The following is a 21,457-nucleotide window of genomic DNA, read 5'->3' as shown; positions in this document are numbered from 1 at the left end:
GAGTCTTGTGGTGACTATATTTCCGTTTTCTGAAAATTTTGCCTCTCTAAATTGATAAGTGTATAAGATCTGACTTATCTAGGGTCTGATTGGCTCTAGATGCAGATATTAACTAAAATTTGGTATAGACTAAACCATGTTTTATACCAGTTCCAGCAAGCCTTGCTATTATATTATGTTATTACCTTTGTGTGCTTGCAAGTGCTTGGACATGTGTGATTGAGTCATTCACTGCTTTGTTATTTCTTTGGTGAGTGGGAAGTATATGTATTTGATGGAGCCATTATAAAGATACTGGGCACAAATGTAAAGCAGTGAACATAAATTTGATATATTTTAACCCACAGTTTGCAGCATCTATTGCAATCTCCTTCCTAAGCATTGCAATTGCTTTCTAATAAACCATAATCCTCTCCTTAAACAATTCAGGTCCTTGTTATTCAATTCCATTTTGATACAAAATATAAAAATAAAGTACTATTATTTTAATTTTATTTTGATCCTGTTTCAAGCATCATATATTTACAAATGGAATGTGATGCCCCCAAGGAGTCTCTTCCATATCCATTTATGTAAATAAAACATGGAAGAAGTCAGGTCACCAGCCTGAACCTTTTTCCAGTTTTCATTTCAAATATACAGGTTTCCCAGAACAATTATTTTTATAGCATGTTGTGAAACAGATCTTTTGAGACAGACAAACATTCACAATATGGAATAATTTCGCTTCTTCAAAGTCATTTCACTTGTGACCTTTTCTCATACAGTGGATGCCCTGCAGAGATGTGGGAAAGAAGGGTTCTTCAATTTTTGTTGCTGATTTTTATTTTTTTGCTGAAAGATCATTCTGAAATGAAAGATTTCATTCTGTAGTGTTTTGAAGTTACCTTGTACAAGAAAAAAAATAGGATATCAATATTTGAGATATTATAAGGTCTATTTCCAGAGGTTCTCCTCTGAATACCAAATTAGAAAATTATTTCCATTCAGGAATATCTGTCAAACCCTCTAACATTTCTTGTAATTCACATAACTGAGAATTTTCATTTATCAGTAAGGCATTCATTCTACTTTAGTAGTCCATACATAGTTGACTCAGAAAGACAAGGCATCTTAGGTAATACAGAATGAAGAAATGCTATTAGAGCATGGGATTTTAAAATCTTTCTCATGCACCTACGGATAACATCTAGCTTAAAGGCTTATAGAACTGCTTTTGAAGAAGTGAAAAAAGAAAAGTTGAGGGATCTAATTTTAGATATATTATATCCTATAAGTTTAGTTTGGAACCTTCAATAGTCATGCGCAAAACATATTTTTGCATCTTAAACTTTTAGAAAGCATCTTAAACTTTTAAAAGAGGAAAACCTGAGCTTCTAATCCTATTTCATGAATATTTATCAATAGCTGCTTTGTAGTAACATCTGCAGCTCATAATCTATATCAGATATTCCCCCATTTTTCACTACATATTCTATAGTGAAACCTACTATGAGTTAAGAAGTTTCAGACAAAGGGATCTACTTGCTTCTTTCTGTTCCAGAATTCTGAGATTCACCAGCCAGATCTTAATCACAGAAGCCCAGACTTCAAAATCTGGAATTTGTATCTGGCAGTGAAACTGAACAGAGTTTATAGTCTTTCCAAATCAGTGGTGGGATTCAGCCAATTCACACCTATTCAGGAGAACCGGTTGTTAACTTTCTAAGCAGTTCGGAGAACCAGTTGTTGGAAGAAATCTTACTTCATTTTTTCCACTTTACAGGGCTAATCCTGTAAGGAAGGCAGGAAGGAAACATTCTGGTGTTGTTCCTAGCCTAATCTTTATTGCCCTGCTTACAGAAACTGCCTCTCTGGTTAACCCTTATTACATTATAACAGCGAAGGTGAAGCACCCATCGATTGAGTGACATTGAGTTGGCCATGCCCACCCAGTCACATGATCACCAAGCCCCACCTACCCAGCTGGTCATTAGGGCAGAGAACCAGTTGATAAATTATTTGAATCCCACCACTGTTCCAAATAGAAATCAGTTTTTGTTTCCTCTTTTTCTTTCTAGCAATGTTAAAGCTGTGTGGAAGGAGTATCAACATGTCATTTGGGTTCATTAATATCACATCTCTTGAAATTTAAAGTGGCTTAAAGGGGAGTTTTTGCTCATGTCAGGTAGTTTGGGTTGAACTCTGTCCCTCGGTGAAATCTGTGGGCAAGGATTTCTTTAGCTCAAACCCTCCATTTTAAGTACAATGTTCTAGAACAGGAGTATCAAACTTGTGGCCCGTGGGCCAGGTGCATCATGTGCTGGCCATGCCCACCCCTGGTTTAGCAAAGGGGGGGGAGTTGTGATATGTCATGTGATGATGCAAATTTGACACCTCTGGTCTAGAGGTATATAGAAGCCCCAAATGCTTTGCTGGCCTATACCAATCTCTTTACTTTCTACTCAGATAAATATAGCCTTTAATTCCCAAGACACTGACTTCTGTCTGTGATGATACAGATTTATTAAGAGGCAAGTACAATTCAGGAGACCAGTGTGATTATTCCTGTTTATTATTGGTTCACTTTCTGAATAGAAGTAATGACAGGGATGAGAAAAAAGTAAGCTCCAGAAAAAAGTAGCTCCAGAAAAAAAAAACCAGTATATAGTAATGATGCATTTCCCCATATCTATCATTATTTAGTCAGTGGGAAAGCTCCTGATGGGTTACTATGTACTAACACATTTATTTGATTATATATCATGGAAATGTAAAATTAAATGATGTGTTAATATTAATAGTTGCTTCCTGCCAGGTACCATGATGTATGAAATGGCTATAATCCAAAAGGTGTCTTGTAAAAAAGGTTTAAGGAAATAAAAAATAATAACTTTCTTAAGGGGATGAAATAATACATACAAGTAATAAATACATATAATTCCCTTAAATATGATCATGCTTATTTATTTAACTTTGAGTCAGATGGATGCTGATCGACACAATGAGATATAACATCTTTCCAAAAGGTTTTCTGATTTGAACAGCAGCAAATCCAAGATGTGTGAAATGAAATACTGAAGCATTAAAGCATAAATAGCTTTAAGTGAAATTGCTTGGAGAAATAAAATACAGTATGAAACTATATGTTTAACATAAATAGCAGAGCACATCAGGAGTGTTGAGAATTACATTAGGGTACAGTATAGCGTGCTGGAAACTCTAATAACAGTAGATATTGGAAATACACAATATATGAAGTGAACAGGTTACAGTACAGAATTAAGAATGTCATTATAGACAATGACAAGTGAAGTTGGCCACTAGGCAATGAACCAATTGCAACAGAATCTGAACGATGCCCCTATGAGGAGAAAAAAATAGTGTAGTTTAATATCCTATACATTTGCTTAAGTTATTTGCTTTCATCTAAATCATTTTAAAATTGTATTTTATCCCCAAACATAGAAAATAATGCTTCTTCCATTTATATCAAAATTGAGAATATACTTATTTTTACTAGTTGGGCAGGTTTCTTAAGAACTCTTATACATAGAGAAACAAAAGATTCATGTAGAGAACGTTACAAAAGTCCTATCTTGAGGTGACTAGCATTGCCTTCTTCCCGAATTATTTTTTCCTATTTTAGTTTACAACTATACCAGAGAGAAGGGGGAGGGGGAGAGAGGGAGAGAGGGAGAGAGGGAGAGAGGGAGAGAGGGAGAGAGAGAGAGAGAAAGAGAGAGGGAGGGAGGGAGAGAGAGAGGCACAGGCACAGGCACAGGCAGACAGAGACAGAGACAGAGACAAAAAGAGACGAGTTCCTGGAAAGGGGAAATTTTAAATGTTTTGAATGTGTTTGAAAGTTTGAAAGCTATTTAAACACACACCTGGTGATAGCACATGAGTGAAAACTTGAGGAAATTCAGATTTTTTAAAGCAAATTTTTAATTATTATTATTACTCACAAATTCAGAAATGGAAATTGATGTATTCCACTTTCTTGTTCTGGAAAAAAGATATTTTCTGTACTTGGAGGTCAAATACAGAAAATGTCACTTCCCAGATAGACCAGACAGGAAACATGACCAAATAAGCTAATTCTACTTTATTGTAAGGCTACATTAATGGAATCTTGCAAGTTTGAATGTATACATCTCCTGCTGTCTTCTCTATAGTCTGATAAATTAGGAAGGGTCTTTTCTGAACCTCTTTCTCCTCCCAATTGCAATTGCTCTCTCTTATCTGTTATCTAGACCAGGGTGTCAAATTTGATTTCATTAAGGGACACATGAGGGTTGTGTTTGACCTCAGGGGGCCAGAGTGAGAGTGACCAGGGTGGGCATGGACAAATCAGCACCACTCGTGTCAGGGCACCTGTAGTGGTCCAAGCGCTCTGCCAGAAAAAAATTGCTCCCAAATGTGCTCCCCCCGTTTTGGCTATGACTGCCTCCTGCAACCCTCTGCCAGCAAAAACATGGCACTCCTGAGCTCCATTTTTGTTGGCAGAGGCACCATGGGCCAGCCCTTCACTGTTTCCAGGGCAGCCCTGTAGGCCAGATCTAAGCACCCCATGGGCCAAAGTTGGTCCCAGGGGCTTGAGTTGGACATCCCTGACTTGGCTGTATCACTGAACAATCTCTCAAGGCCTCTCTGACAAGTCTTTACATCAGGTAAAAGAGAAGGGTTGATATCTGTTTGATGTGATAGATTTTGTCTAGGAAGGAGGAGATGCTGTGATGGACTATACCCATGATGGCGAACCTATGGCATACATGCCACAGGTGGCATGCAGAAGCCTCTCTTCAGGCACACAAGCTGTTACCAGCTCAGCTCCCCTGTGCTTGTGGGCATGCCTCCCACTGGCCAGCTGGGTCTCTACCATGCATGCATGTGGGATGGGGCACATGTGTGGCGGTTGTGTGTGAATGTGTGTATGTGGGGGAGTTGGGGCATGCAGGAGATCATGTGTGCATGTGCAGGGGAGCATGGGGAGGTCACATGTGCATGTGTGTGGGGAGCACAGTGAGTCACACACACATGCACAGGGAAGCACATGGTGGGCACATACATTGTGTTACAGATGTGCGCACACGCTTTTGGCATGCAGCAACAAAGAAGTTAGCCATCACTGGACTATACTGAATTGGGAATTTCCAAGGAGGCCCATTCCCTGGAAGGAGATAGGACAAGAGACAACATAGCCCAGCAGATCAGGGACAGAGGAAGAGGTTTAGCATAGCCATTCCCTAGAATCTCTCTTTTAATTATTTTAATTATTTTAATTATATCTTTTAATTATTGGGACATCAGTCATATATATATATATATATATATATATATATATATATATATATATATATATATATATATATATATATATATATATATATATATATATATATATATATATTGCTTGAAGGAAAATCACTGATTGTGATTAAACTTAACAAAAAGTAATAAAACTAAATAAAACCCTAATATCTGAAAAGCAGTTGACAAGCAATTTTCAGAAGTAGTTAAGTATGAATACTGTGTGTCCCTAAAGGCACTGTTGCAGTTTGGGTGAAGATGGTGCTTCCTTAGCCCTAAGAGCTTTAAACCCACTATAGACTACTGTCTTACCATCTGCTCATGAGGAGCTATTGTCTGGAGTACTTGAGGGTAACCCAAGTCTTCACTTATCCGAAGAGGAATCTTGAGGGACCGGTCCATTTTCTAGCTCCCCATTTTGTCACAGTCATAACAAAAGTTCAAGTAAAATTTAATAACTGTTCAATAATTGTTCTAAAATGTGCATGTACATTTCATATCTATGAAAAAAAGAAGACAAACTATTCTATAACTCAATGGAGGTTTAAAATCCGGTAGTTGATATATTTTCCATTATTATTGCATGGCTTAATGAAATATACTTTTTACTTCAGTAGCATATTACTAATAAGAGATTGATGGGATGGGTTATGGTATAATTATTTTTATTGTTTTCCTCTAGATATTTTTTTATCTAATTCTTTTTACTAGATATATCAGCAATGACATGGTTTTACCGCTTCCCACATCAGGTAATGTTGAAACTGAATCACTATTGATTGGGAAAAAAATCTACCATTTCTTATTCCATTTGCTTAGTAAAGTAATTATGTTTCAAAAAGGAAAATTGAAAGATCAAGTTTGTGTGTGTGTGTGTGTTTCTGTGTGTGTGTGTGTATGTGTGTGTGTGTGTGTGAATACAAGCATAGACAAAAATAGTTAGACTATTTGTCTTACATGCTTTAATTATATATACAAAAAAATTAGATATCAGAAAATAATCTAAATGAAAATAAACGTAAAATTTCTTTGCTGATTTTTTTCTAAGGATATTCTTGGGTAATGTTCCCCAGAATATTTCGAGTTGAAGGCCTGTCATCTTTTGATGGGATTCCCAAGGATTTAATAGTAGGGCCATGGATTTCAGGGTGCATCGTCTTGTTAAGAAGAACTAGTTATTATTTTTGGATCCTGTATAAGGTTTTTTCTTCTAAAGAATTGGATGGCTGAGAGTTCTCAGCTCCATGCTATCAGAGATATAAGAAAGAAAATAGAAAGAATTTGGTTCATTCATCATTTGGCAATATTTCTTGCCATTCCTGGTGACACCAAAAAGAATATCTTCCCACGCAACACATTTCATTTGTTACAGTGGTGTCATTTGATTTGTAGACATGAAATGCATCTGAAAGAATAAAAAGTTCTTTGATCTGGGTGGTATTTGCTTTGATTATGCTCTACTATGTTTCCGACAAACAGCAGGTTTACTTTTACCTCTGTGTAGTGAATGTACATTGGATTCTGCTTCTGTACTTCTGATCTCTTCTTTTCTGATTTTCTTGAAGCGCTGAATCCAAGAAATGCAATATAGTTTTAAGGTGACTGCCTGAACAAAATGTCTCTGATTGGATCTAGATGAGATAAAACATCAACACAACTAACAGATTTGAGGACAGACTTGAGTTTCTCTCCAACTGTTTTCAGTGTCTATGGAGATTCTTAGTCATCCAGGACACGGTTGTTCCAAAGATGCTTTTTCAAGAGGCTGAAGAAGCTTCTTGGATAAGAAGTGAAATGTCTTCAAAGAAATACCTGAAAGTTCAGTTGCCTCCTGAAAAAGTACATTTGGCACAACTGTTCTCAGTGTTTAACTGCTAAGTATTTTCTACATAACATCCATTTCTGCATAACTTTGATCAGAAACAAAGGAAGTGGTTAATGGAACAGACTATTTTTATCCTTGCTACATTTTCCCCACACAATTCTCCTACATACATTAGAGAAATCACTGCTAGGGCAAGTGGCAATGATAGTGAACGAAGAGAAAGCTATATTATTGCTGGGGTAAATGTGCTACTGCAGTTCCACAGAGAATTAGTCAAGTTCTGTTAATCAGAGTAGCAAATATTTATGTAGTCACAGGATCTTTTCCTGTGTCATTGGTAGATAAAGAGAAGTGGATTCCATCAAGAAGGGAATATATTCTCCACCCCCTTCAATGGCTGTAAAAATGAATGGTGAATCTCCAATATGTGCTCTGAGTGAACTCTTGCTTAATACTGTCAACATATTTTCTCTTGGGTTTTTAATCATCATTAATAAAAGTCAACACAAATGAAATGGAACTCCACAAAACTGAGGACATTGTTATTGTTATGCCTTACTAACTGAATAATCTTTTACGTGTTTCAAATTCTGACAGTCATATCATTTTAGTATGAAATTGACAAAGCAGCACAAATTTGAAAAATGTTGTGCATGCTGTTAAATCCCTGATGGCTTATTTTTCTTATACCTTATTTTACAAGTTTTTAGACTCCTCTTCCTCTGTGTAACTTAATGTAGAAGAAATTGGAAAAATTCCTGGTCCAAATACTGTATTATCCCACCAAGGAAACAATGCAAATGTGAATAAAAAAACCCTGAATAAGAGAAATCATGAGAGCCAGTTTAGTATAGTGCTTAGGCATCAAGCTAGAAACTAGGAGATCTTGAGGTCTACTCCTGCCTTAGGCACAAAACTAGCAGGGTGAAACTAGAAGGGCAAATTTCACTAAGAAAACTATAAGCTTTGATAGGCTGTCACTAGGAGTCATGGAACCTAAAAGAAAACTTCTCAAAAATCTGTAAATGCAAAAGTAAAGTTAATTGAACAATAAAATAGACATTTTTCTTTCACTACATATTTTTAAGCAGGAAATTAAAACATTTTAGGGTCTACCCAATTTTTATCAGAATTTATGATAACTCTGAAGTGCAGAACTTTGGAGAATGCATCTTTTCATATACCTTTGCCTTTCTAAATTTGGGGAATGTATGCCTCCTCCAGCCAATCTTTTTCCTGTTCATTGATTCTTGAAACAAATCAGCAAGGACACAAATGAGCTTGAATCTTTGAATATACAAAATCTGATGCTAATAATTTGTGAACCAAGCTTAATTTCATCAGCATTGCTTACATTATCATGGGCTGATGAAAAATATTCACCGTTGTTGCAGTTTTGTCCATTTATTGATTTTCATAGTCACTTTGAAATTGGTATGTTCAAGGAATTAGATTATAATAGCTTACTTTTCTGCCAAAACTATTCATAATACCCAGAAAATGTAAAAACTATTCAAGTGGAAAGACTCTGATTTCTTCTGATGTTGAACATCTTGGATATAAACAGCTTACAGAATCAATCATCTGATCATTGTAAAGTTTTATTTATACATTATTAGAAAAAGACAATATTCAGACATGTACAAGCTTCTAATAATATCCTTGTTAAATGGTATATACTGAATACCAGAATAACAGAGGTGGAAGGGACCTTGGAAGTCTTTTAGTCCAAACCCCTCCTCAAACAGAAGACCCTATACCATTTCAAACAAATGGTTGTCCAATCTCTTCTTAAAAACTTCCAATGATGGAGCACCCACAACATCTGAAGGCAAATGTCTATGGAGATTCTCAGTCATCCAGGTCATGAAAAAGCACCTTTGGAACAATCTGAAGGCAGACTGTACCTCATCCTATTACCACAGGTTTCCTTTTAGTTTATTTTTCAATATATTTACTATGGTTATATCCCACATCTCCACCCTTTTAGTCAATATACACACAGTTTGGAAGCATATTAAAAGAGGCTCTGTTGGTAATATCTCTCGCTTATGGAGGCTTGTTGTGGCCCAGCAGAAGCCGTTGGAGCTGCAAATAAACTCTGATAGTGAGGGACCCTATGAGTCAGCTCTGGAAGATGTGGAGGACCCTGGCCAGGGTTCAGACTCTGAGCAGGGACCAGAGAGGCTGGTTGGCCTCCAGGAGGCGCCTGAGGCATGAAGCAGCGGTGAAAGCCAAAGGGAGTTGGTCCCTGATGTCAGGCCCTGGAGCAGTGGGGAGGAGCTAAGGGAGTTGGTCCCGGATGCCAGGCAAAGAGGGGCAGATAAGCGCTGACAGCAACTACAGAGATATAGAAGATAATTGGGGCCAGGTGGTTGTGATTAGGCTCCTCCCAAGAGAGTATATAAGAAGAGACTTTGGGAGGAAGCTGTTTGCAGGACTCAACTATTATACTAAAGCTGGAGAAGCTCTTGTGTGTATTTCTTATCTGTGGAAATCTGGGTTGCTGCCAAAGTCTTGTCAGCGTGACTCACCGTATGGAGGGGGGGTCAGAACAGAGACTGTTACTGCCCTCAGTTGTTCCTCCTTACAGAAGCTCTTCGTTACACAAGTTATAACTAATTTCCTTATGGGTTTACTCTTATTGCTTCAAGAGGTCTAGAACAGAAGTAGACTGACTTTGAACCTTATGATATGAGGTTTCCCCAAAAATAAGGGTCTTATTTTCTTTTGACCCCCGAAATAAACCCTTGGTGTTATTTTCAGGGAGGTCTTACTATTTTTGAGGTGCAGGAGGTGGCGAGCGTGGTCACCTCATGGCTGCTGCTGTGTTGCAATATTTTCAAGGGAGGGCTTATTTTAGTGCTTGCGCTCAAAAGCCCGATTGGGCTTATTATCTGGGAAGATCTTATTTTCTGGGAAACAGGGTAATTACTGATTATGTTTCAATTATATATTTAAAGCTTTTAGGAATCAACAATGTGTTAAAAATGCAGAACAGAGAAATAGTTCAGAAGACTATCTTGAGGATCAACATGAGGCAGAAATTTCTTATGGAGAGACTCAAGTCGTGAATTTTTGTTGTAATAACTGCAACTGATTCTGAGAAGTTTTAAAATATATATTTATGCCTAAGATTGCCCTCAAAAAAGGGAGATGGCCAAATTGGCAAGTCCTACTATATACCTATATTCTTAGAAGCATATTTCTTCGTTTCTTTGGGTATGTATGAAAAAAGTCTCCACCAGCATGAAATCTGTTACTTTCTTGGCTTTTGGCCTTACATGACCAACAACAAGTGTGAAAAATGTCCTTGTCTTTACAAGCTCCACAGGATTAAGTCCAAACTACTGCTAAAAGTTTCTTTCCAAGCCTGTGTTTCATAGTTTTGTGCCCTGAATGCATGAGAACAGCTGGTAGACTAGCAGGCATTTTCTAGCAGGAGTCTAAGACTTAGGTAAAATTTTCCTATATGCTGTATCATGATTCCCGGACCTTTTGTCCTGCTGCCAAATGTACTTTGGCCTTCTGTCTTCATTGTTTTCTCAACTGTGTTCGTAGACAATGGATCATCTGAAAGACTCTCATTAGAGCCCATGGTATGTATGGATGTTAGATGTCATAGGATCAGCATGTAATATAGTGAAGTTCCCATCAAGTCAAGCTTGACTTCAGCTAATGTACACAGTCCCATTATCTAGGTAGGTATTTTGGCATCAGTGTAGAACTAGTTTGCTACTGTCTTCTTCTGGGACTTTTGTTTTTACATTTTCCAGTCTAGCCAGAACCATAAGATTCCTGGAGGTTTTGCACTCAGTATAATAAATATTGAATAAAAGGATGATGATGATTAAAACTTGGATTTTAGAAAATTAAAGCCAGCTAAAGTTTAAGATGAATTTGAAATAAGGTTTTGGAATTAAATCAGATGTGGCATTCAGCATGTTCTGACCAGTTCTGGAGGAAATTTTGAGTAGTTTAGGGAACCAGTAAATACTACCTCTGACTGGCCCCACCCCCATCTATTCTCTGACTCCCAAGTCCCAGCTGATTGAGAGGGAATGAGATTTTGCAGTAACCTTCCCTTGAGTGGGGAAGGAATGGAGATTTTGCAGTATCCTTCCTCTGCCATGCCCACCAAGCCATGTCCACAGAACCAGTAGTATTTTTTTAATCCCACCACTGAATTAGAATCCTTTCTATGGGAAAACGCTTCTGCTTTGATTTTTTTTAATGAATCTTAAACTTTAAAAATTGGGCACTAGAGAGAACCTGAGGGAACTAAAGAGTATAATTAAAGAACATTCAAATTCAACTCACAATTACAGAATGAATGAAAATGTTTTAAAATGGGACATATTGAAGGACATTTTTGATCCAGTTGACCCAGTAGTTAATTTTAAGAGTAACTATCTCCACAGATAGACTGCATTTAAAATATGTTTTACCAGCAAGACAAAGTCACCTGAAAGTAAGTGAATTAAAAGAATGATATGAGAGAGTAATGCACACTAGATATAAAAATGAAACTGGGTGATGTTTTAAAAATTAAAAGGAATATATAAGTAGCCATCCTAAAGAGCAACCTGGATAATTTTACTATATTGGATTTACAAAAGAATCTTCTTATAACTTTGAAGATTTTGTGAGAAGGGGCAAAGAAAAATAAAAAGTAATCAAATTCTAGGACATTATTTGAAGGGATTAAAGATCAAGATTGTTAAAAGTGAAAGGAATATTGTTGTTGTTCTTAGTTGCAAAGTCATGTCTGACACATTGCGACCCCAAGGACAATGTTTCTCCAGGCCTTCCTCTCCTCTACCATCCTCTGGAGTCCATTTAAGCTCATGCCTACTGCTTCGGTGACTCCATGCAGCAACCTCATTCTCTGTCGTCCCCTTCTTCTTTTGCCCTCAATCTTCCCCAGCATTAGGCTCTTCTCCAGTGAGTCCTTCCTTCTCATTATGTGGCCAAAGTATTTGAGTTTCATCTTCATGATCTGGCCTTCTAAATTGCAGTCAGGGTTGATCTCCTTTAAGACTTATCGGTTTGATTGCCTTGCAATCCAAGGGACTTGCAGGAGTCTTTTCCGGCACCATAGTTCAAAGGCCTCAATTCTTTGGCACTCACCCTTTCTTATGGTCCAACCTTCACAGTCATACATTGCAACTGGGAAATCCATAGCCTTGACTAAAGATGCTTTTGTTGTCAGGGTGATGTAAAGGAATATACAATTGCTTTATTTGATCAAGGTTAAAATAGATGTCTCATTATGAAAGTCCCAAAATATAAAGATGTTCATACATGCATTTGCAAATACAAGTACTTAGTAAATCATTAGGTTTTTAGCCTTAGGTATGACTAATTTCTTTTCTGCCAAGAATTAAATTGTACAATTCTAATAACGTCAAATGTCAAAGGCTTTATTAAGATTGGTCCTCATATTCTTAACATGCACTGCTATCCTTTTATCCTAGAATGGTTAGAGTTAATCATGAAACCGTTGTCTGTCTTCATAGCTTAATGTTTATGTGGGTATGGGTAGTGGTAGATGGATGAAGAAGAATTGAAAAATAATTCCTAGCTCAACTATTTTCAATACTAGACAATTGTACAAACTGGTACAAAATTATATGGATTCTACTTGTCTCAAATTCAGAATGTCATATATTCCTATTTAATATGCAGTTTTAGAATATTACTTTCTTACTAAGTGTAGTACCATGTCTGTCTGAATTGCCAAAGTGGAAGAGGAAAATTGTTTTCATCTTTTATTTTATTTGGACATTTATGATCTGAACTCAGTTTAGAACATATTTAAAAATCAGTTCTCATGCATACAGAAATTCAAATCAAAACTGGGTTTGATATATAAAGAATGTAGTTCTTTTTATAAAACAGAATGATTTTCCATGAAAGAAAACCAAAACTTCTAAGTATTTTGTTTACTTGAACCATTCATCTAGGAATCTAAAGAAACATTTTCTTTCTCCATAGTTCTGTGAGGAACTCTACATGTTTCTAAATCCAAGGATATTCAGTTGGGTTATTTTTTAATCCTATTCCTTTGATGTTAACATTCTGCTTTTCTTTTTTCTCCATTTCCTAGATAAACCTTATTTTAAACCACTATATTTGGCAAGATTTTAAAAAGGGATTTTCTTATTAAAATCGGGTGTATGGTTGTTTAAAATCTTTTATGTTCCAAGTTTACTTCTCAAGCTTGTTTACCTTCTGGTTTTGGTAAAATAAATATAAATTTATTTATTTATTAAATTTATATGTTGCCCAGCCTCCCCCACCCCCCTGGAGGCCAGTGGTGGGTTTCAACTTTTTTTAGAACCTATTCTGTAGGTATGGTCTGTTTTGTGGGAATAGCTTGGCAGTCATGTCACCAGGTGGGAGTGGCCAACTTGATGTCACTCACCAGGAGATGTCATGGATTGGGTAAAATGTGGTGAAGCTCACTTAACAATGCTGTTGCTTAGCAACCAAAATTTTGGGCTCAATTGTAGTCAAAAGTCAAGGACTATCTCTACCTTCCTCTGCATGGCAGCCTTGTCCTAGGATGAGAGGAGAGGCAGAGAAGCTGGAGGGGAGCCAATCCGAGCCTTTCGAAAGAAAGGGGCTGGGGGACATTGTGTGTGCTACAGCATGGCTCTTTACCTGGCTTCCTGCCTCCTCCTGTGGTCTCCTCAGTGCTCGCTTGTGCTCTCCCTCCTCAAATGTAGTTTGATTGCTGGCGGAGCCACGTTGCCTTTTCAAATTTATAATCAGTGAAGCTGGGCTGGATTTTTACATAGCTTTATTCAGGTGTGTGTGTGTGTGTGTGTGTGTGTGTGTGTGTGTGAGAGAGAGAGAGAGAGAGAGAGAGAGAAATAGAAATGGATGGGGGCCTGGGAAGGACGTCACTACACTTGGGGACGGAGAGCACAAGCGAGCACTGAGGAGACCACAGGAGGAGACCACAGGAGGAGACCACAGGAGGAGACAGGAACAAATGCTGTAGCACACACACTTTCCCCGGATTGGCTATGTAAAAATCCAGCACAGCTTCACTGATTACAGGTTTGAAAAAGCAACATGGCTCTGCCTGCAATCAAACTACACTTGGGGAGGGAGAGCACAAGCGAGCCAGGGTCCATCCCTCCAGCCTTTGGCCAAAGCCCCGCACAGCACCAGGAGGATGAAGTTTGAATTCCTCACCCTCCCTCCGACCCACATGTACCTTTTCCAGCTGCTTCAGAGAGGGCTTCAACGATGCTCTTGCCTCGGGTCCTCTGAAGAAACCCCTCCCTTTCTTCTCTCCTTCCACAGCTGGAACAGGTTCTAAACAGCATGGTAGATTTGTGGAACCTCTTCTACCGAACCGGTTAGAACCGGCAGGAACCCACCCCTGCTGAAGGCCCTCCGGAGGCTTCAACCAGAAGTTCAGGAACAGACTTCCACTTTGCTTGTAGGGCCGGTTTTAGCCCTCTGGAGCCTTCAAGGGCCCTCCGGAAGCTTCCCTGAAGGCTCCGGAGGGCAAAAACGACCCTACGAGCAAACCGGAAGTCACTTTGTTTGTCCATAGGGCCGTTTTTAGCCCTCTGGAGCCTTCAGGGACCTTTAGGAGGCTTCTCTAAAGGCTCCAGAGGATGAAAAATGCCCCACGGAGCCTTCAGGGAAGCCTCCAAAAGGCCCCAGAAGGCTCTGGAGGGCTAAAAATAGCCCTATGAGCAAACCAGAAGTCAATTCCTGAAGTTCCAAATAGCCCATAGGGCCGTTTTTTTGTGCTCCGGAGGCTTCAGGGAAGCTCCTGAAGCCTCTGGAGTTCCTCTGAGGAAAGGCTGTTTTCTCCCTCCCCAGGCCTCTGGAGCCTGGGGGGGGGGGTTAAAAATGGCCTCAAAAAAGGCTGAAGTCAGCTGGCCAGCGTGTGCATGCACGCTGGCCAGCTGACAGGACAATGCCTCGTCTCCACTGACAAATGGCTCCGCATGCCACCTGTGGCATGCGTGCCATAGGTTCGCCATCCCGGTTCTGCAGGGTGAGAGTCATGGCAGAAAAATCTCTTCTTCTGCACCCTGCCAGCCATAATTCTTTGGCCGATAGAGTCTGCAATATGGCTTTTGTACTTGTTCTAACCTAGGTTTTCCCAGAAGCATGAAGCCTAGTCCTCGTCCTGATAACCCCCTTTTATTTAATTGACAGTGAATTCCTGTCCAGTAAAGTCTTTCCTCTCCCACAGTCTTTCAAGATAGTTCATAATTACCAACCTTTATCAGGCTTGGAAAGTGGCCAGGCTGATATCTTTCAGATGCCGCAATACTTGGCAAGAGTGCAGGAATGAACTAATTGTCTCCTGCAAACACCCCTCCCCTTTCCCTCCTCTTTTATTTTCTATGAGAGGAGGCATTCACTGTCCACCTATGGCCTTACTCCCAAGTTGACCCTTGTTCCTTAGCTGTTCCCTTCATCTGGCAACTCTGCACATGCGCACACTGGGAATAGCCTCCAGCTGTTTGTCTGCCTCATTGATGTCAACTCTGAAGGTAGCTGATAACTGTCAGATGGCCCTGGCCCCCTCTCTGCCTCTGACACAGAGAACTCATTGGAGCCTTCCCCAGGGAAGGGGAAGTCCAAATCTGCAGCAACTCTGCTGGCTTCTGGTAGGCCACAACCCTGCTGTTGTGAATGGGGTGAGCCAATATTTCCTTTTTGGAATCTTAAATTAAGCATATTAAAGCATAAGCATACTAAAATTATTCTTGGCGGAGGGGTGAGCTCTTGATGTATCTGCACCACCTAAAACAGTCCTCCTTGACTGGTGCTCTTCAGATACCATAGGCCTACAACTCCTCTCAATCTCTGTGACAAAACATACAGAAAAAGAACAGATGCTAGCTCCCCGTTATTTATTTTGAAAAAAAAACCCTAAATAAAGGGGTTTTCCTGCCATCCATAAGGTAAAATTTCTCCACCCCTATAATTGCAACTGCTGTGAAATATAGTTTCAACATGGTATTCCTTGCACAATCTAAATTAGAATCTATTTCCATTGTATTTTTCTCTGAGCTTTCTTATGGGTTCACCCAACTGAAAAACATGCCTGAGAATCTAAAAGTAAAGGAAAGAGATACATTGTTTATTGCAAAGAATGAACAAAATGTTAGAAAGGGTGACTGGCAAAGCAGGTTTTGTGAGTAAAGCATTTTTTTTTTTTTTGCAAAATGCTAAAGTACCACATCCTCTCAAAGGTCAGCATAGGTCTTCCCCAATACCTGCACAGGTATGGTCATGCACAAGCACTTGGGGTTGCTGGTAGTCCCAGGAAAAATGTTATGTTCTGCTTCCAGACAATAGTGCTGAACATTTTGGTGGGTCTGACCTCTTTTGCTTATGCAGTATGCTTTGGGAAGGACCCAGGCGTGAAATCAACTTACCTTTGCTACTGGTTTGCAAATGTGAGTGTGCACTCTGCCGTGCATGCACAGAGCATCAAAAACAGGACGTGATGATGTCTGGGCGGATGGGCGGAGCCTGCTACTGAGCACAGCTGCAAAGGTAAGTAGAACAGTGAGGGGGAGGAAATCCGCTGTGCCATGCAATAGCAATAGCAGTTAGACTTATATACCACTTCATAGGGCTTTCAGCCCTCTCTAAGCGGTTTACAGAGTCAGCATATTGCCCCCAACAATCCGGGTCCTCATTTTACCTACCTTGGAAGGATGGAAGGCTGAGTCAACCTTGAGCCTTCCAAGGTGAGATTTGAACAGCCGAACTGTAGAACTGCAGTCATCTGAAGTAGCCTGCAGTGCTGCATTTCACCACTGCGCCACCTCGGTTAGGGTTAGGGTTAGGGTTAGGGTTAGGGTTAGGGTTGCGATGTAGATTAGCTAGAAAGTAGGAAATCTGACGATTCTAGCTAATATAAATCATGCATCATAGCTGATAATCGGAATTACCGGTTCGCCCAAACCAGTAGCATTTTTTTTACTACCAGTTCAGGTGAACTGGTCCAAACTTTTACCCCTGGAAGCACCCCTGTTGAATGCTTTTCACAGCATTTTTTCCTGATAGCAGAGTTGTCAAAGTTATACTATGCTGAAAACCAAGTCAAAGCTTATTGATATTCAATGGCACTGCAAAAATCAATCAGAAATAAAAAGTGGAAGCAACATACTATCGTGTTTATCTCTTTGGGGTAAGGGATATTATATAAAAAATAGTAAGCGCAAGAAATTAAAAACATGAAATAAGATAAAGTAAGACAAAGAAAAGAAGTCTCATTACCTCTAGTTGATACCAAGTCAGTGGTGGGATTCACTTACCTTCCCTACTGGTTCACAAATGTGAGTGTGCACACCTTCTGTGTATGCATAATGCTTGCGCATGATGTTGGGGTGGGTGGGCTGAGCCTCCCGCAGCTGCCGCTACCGGTTTGCCCGAACTGGAGAGAACCAGCTGAATACCATTTCTATACCAAGTGTATATACTAAACTTCCCTTTACATTTCTGACTTTGCAAACCACCATATCTGTACTGCAATTTACAGTATATTTTGTTCTTTAAACTTTTCACCTCTCTCATTTTGACATCAATTCTATCCAATGTTCTCTTACCTCATACCCAGGTCAGGCTTCTTTCATATATTTGTTTTGCAATTTAATCCTCATTCAATATATGTCTTTTGTAGTGTTTATTCATTTTTATATTCAGACCACATTCATTCGTCACCCATTTATTGTTGACCTTATCTCTTTTTGTTTATTGCACACATTTCTTAAACAACTCATTACCACAACATTCAGCTTACTTTTCATATTTCTCCTGACAAAACCACATTTCAGTGCCATATAACAAAGCGGGCAGAAGCATTAACTTACAGAAAATCATTTTTGATAACATTTTTTAAAAAAAAACACAGGCTGCATACTAGCCACTATCGTCCTACCAGCATTTGCAATCAGCCACCTGCAATCCAAAAATAGCATTGCAAGCAGCTTAAAGCTCAAACATAAAATTCTTTCCCCCTTATATGTCAGTATTTTGGATGAATGTGCATTCAAGCATTCATCTCTTGATATCTGCTTTACTCTCCCATTTTTCCCAATTCCTGAAAGCTCAGAAAACAGTTTGCATATTCCACTAGATTAGTTTACTTCTATTGGGAATGGACTGGAAATCAAATGGATTGTAATGTAGCCATCACAACGTGATGAACCGGGACGAGGCACAAAGGTCACACAGCCAGCTGAGAATTCAAACTCCCCTTTAATGCTCCAAATTTCCCCTCAAACACTCCCATTCTTGGCAAGTCCCAGAGAAAAGTGCGTGCACACATGCCCACCTGCCCGCAGGAGCCCACACACACATGGCAGCCTCTGGCTTCATCCAGTCCAGCAAAACAAAAAACAGGGAAATGAGTCCACAAACCAAGGAACAAACAATGATCCACAAAGTCAGGAAGGAGGCACTGAGTCCACAAGTAAGGAAGAAGCAAGCAGTCCTGTAAACTCCTAATGTTTGTACCGGCACACCAAACTCTGCCAATTCAACATTTGCTCCTCCCCTCCCCACAGCATCTCCTTTAATCTCAGTCCCCAGATATGCCTTGTGAAGAGGGGAATGGCACTCTCCTCCTGAGTCATTGGGTTGGCCTGCACTGTTCCCACCTTCTCTTCACTCTCCAAGCTCAGGAATCAGGAGGGGGCAGTCCTTGCTCATCGCCTGACCTCTGTTGCCCCTCATGTCCACTGCTTGCCCTCTCTCAGTCATCCTGCCTCTGTTCCTCCTTGCTAACAAGCCATCTCAATCCTGAAGGGCCCTAGGCTGACTTGGTCACATTCCTCCAAAGCCAACGAAGTCGCCCTCTCGATCTCCATCGGCTCCATCTCTGGCTTGTCTTCCTCCGCAGATTCAGGCTCCAGTGGGGGCATCATACACAGTTGATAGGTAAAACACGTATAGGTTTCTGGAATCTGTCTGCTATTAATTATATTATCCAAAGGCTTTGTGAATGCAATTTGGCAAGTCATTCCTCATTTGATTTACTATATTGTAGGTTACTAGTCTTCCCTGAAACAATGCTTCTGTGCCATCAGTTGCTTTCCTTGCTGAATGATACCGAAACAGCTGCATGGAGTCAGCTATTCTGAACTGCCATCACAACAATGAAGGTCTAGCTAGAGGTTTAGATGCCTGACTGTCTACAGAGAGTTCCATACTGCTGATTCAAGAGCCCTCATTTTTCAACAAGGATAAGGGCTGGAGGGAAGTCTGCCATTTCCTGTTCAGCTGGCTTTTTCATATATATGCTAAGCAGCTAGAGGCTGACGGAGATGTACAACCCATCCATCTTATTCTTAGTTGGATAGCAGTCCATTCCATTCCATTGTTTCTCTGTGATTGTGTCAAATGCTTCTAGTCAAAGCCTGGAATAAGGAAGTGTCGATGTGCTCAGACCCATCAGATCTACACTATAAATAAGTGTAGCAGTTTACATGCAGACATGTCAAAAAACCTTTGTGTTATGAACAGTTCTGCCAGGATGCATGCACAGACACGTATGCACGTATCTACAATTGCTGCTCCATACCATCTCGTAATCATCACAAAAAATATGATGAACACTGCATGACTGGTATCATTTGAAGACATGCCTGTGGCTATGTAACCGGGGAGTGTAATGGTACATTTGCTAAATATCCTACAATTTTTGTGGGGGCGGAGAGAGAGGCAGGCAGTACTAACTGACTTTGCAGATCTGCACTGAGAGTAAACACAAAAAAAGGAATGAAAAATTGTACACGGCACAAACACAAATAAAACTAGTAGAAATAGTGAAAAGTAAAATGCAAATGTAATGATAGAACTTTAGACTTTGCAGCCTGGAAAATGTAGTAAACCAGGGAGGTATTGTACAAGGTTTATAACCTATCAGGGAGGTTGTACACCAGGGAGGCATTGTAAAATGGAAAGATATGTAAAGGTAAAACAGCACTAACAGTAGCATACTCAGGTCCCTGCTGCTATAAAATAAACTCTACAGTCCAGAGAAAAATCAAAGACATTCTCAATGTTCTTCACTTTTGTATTCAATCAAATTTCATTCAGCATCAATTATCAATCAATCAATCAACCAATCAATCAACAGATAACATCTATTTGGTCAAGGACCAGCAAAAAATTAAAAGAAGAAAAACAGAATGAAGCAAATAAATACAATATAATATATTCATATAATTATCTTATCTCCATTTTTTAAAAACACAGCTGCCTCCCAGGTTTTCAATATAATACAGTTTTCAATACTTCTTGTTGCATTATACAATCTAATTTTCACTGCAGTTCATCAGGATCTTGGTCAACATGCAAAAAATACATGCACATTGAAGTTTGGACCTAACACTCTCTGATGTCACTACAAGTCTTCTTCACATATTCATTTATAAATGCAATAAACAGCAATGGTGACTTGTCACCAAAAGTGTCTGCAATGTATGTTTAAAAAAGTAAAAAATCATCTCGACTGTTTTGGACAAAATGATGCAATCAGAGCTGAGCCTGTCATAATATATCAAAAAACCAGGAGGAGTTTTTATTGCACTATGGTGGCTACCATCTTACCTTCTAATTTTATCATTCAGACCTCTGTATCAGCATCGTTGTCACATTGACTGCTTACACAATCTATATTTTCAGTAAATACCACCCTTATTTCATTCATTAACTAACTTTCCACTCCATATTCATGCCTTTACATTCCAAAATTCAAGCTTATTTAAGTTGTCATAGGCTTGCTTTAAACATAGGTTTTCTTTCTCACACTCATAGATTTCTCAGTGACCCCACAGAAGAGAGTCTCCTAAATGTACAGTATATTTGACCCTGGAAACAACAGCTACCAAAACCAGAAATGATAGCTATTTGCAACTGAAATGAAAGGCAAATGCTTATTCTTTGAATTTTGTAAACAGAGACAGGTCTTGACTTTCCTGACAAAGTGGTTTCTATTTTTTATACAGCAGATGAATTCTACCATTTAAAAACATGAATGACACAAAATATTTTATAGGATGAACATGCCTCCTTCCTGGGTTTGGATATGACTGGGGAAAACAGAATGCACAAGTACTAATGGAATTCTAGGAATATTTCTATTAGCTTTAGATCTAGGCAGTGGTGGGTTTCAAAAATTATTCGAACCTACTCTGTGGGTGTGGCCTCCTTTGTGGGAGTAGCTTGCCGCCCATGTGACCAGAAGGGAGTGGCTTGCCGCCCATGTGACCAGATATGAAGATGCCGACGACACTTGTCAGAACCACCTTAAATTATCTGACACACAGCACTGGCATGCAT

The sequence above is a fragment of the Thamnophis elegans genome, chromosome 5, assembly GCF_009769535.1.
Source record: "Thamnophis elegans isolate rThaEle1 chromosome 5, rThaEle1.pri, whole genome shotgun sequence".
NCBI classification, from domain to species: domain Eukaryota; kingdom Metazoa; phylum Chordata; class Lepidosauria; order Squamata; family Colubridae; genus Thamnophis; species Thamnophis elegans.
This window is presented reverse-complemented; position numbering follows the sequence as displayed.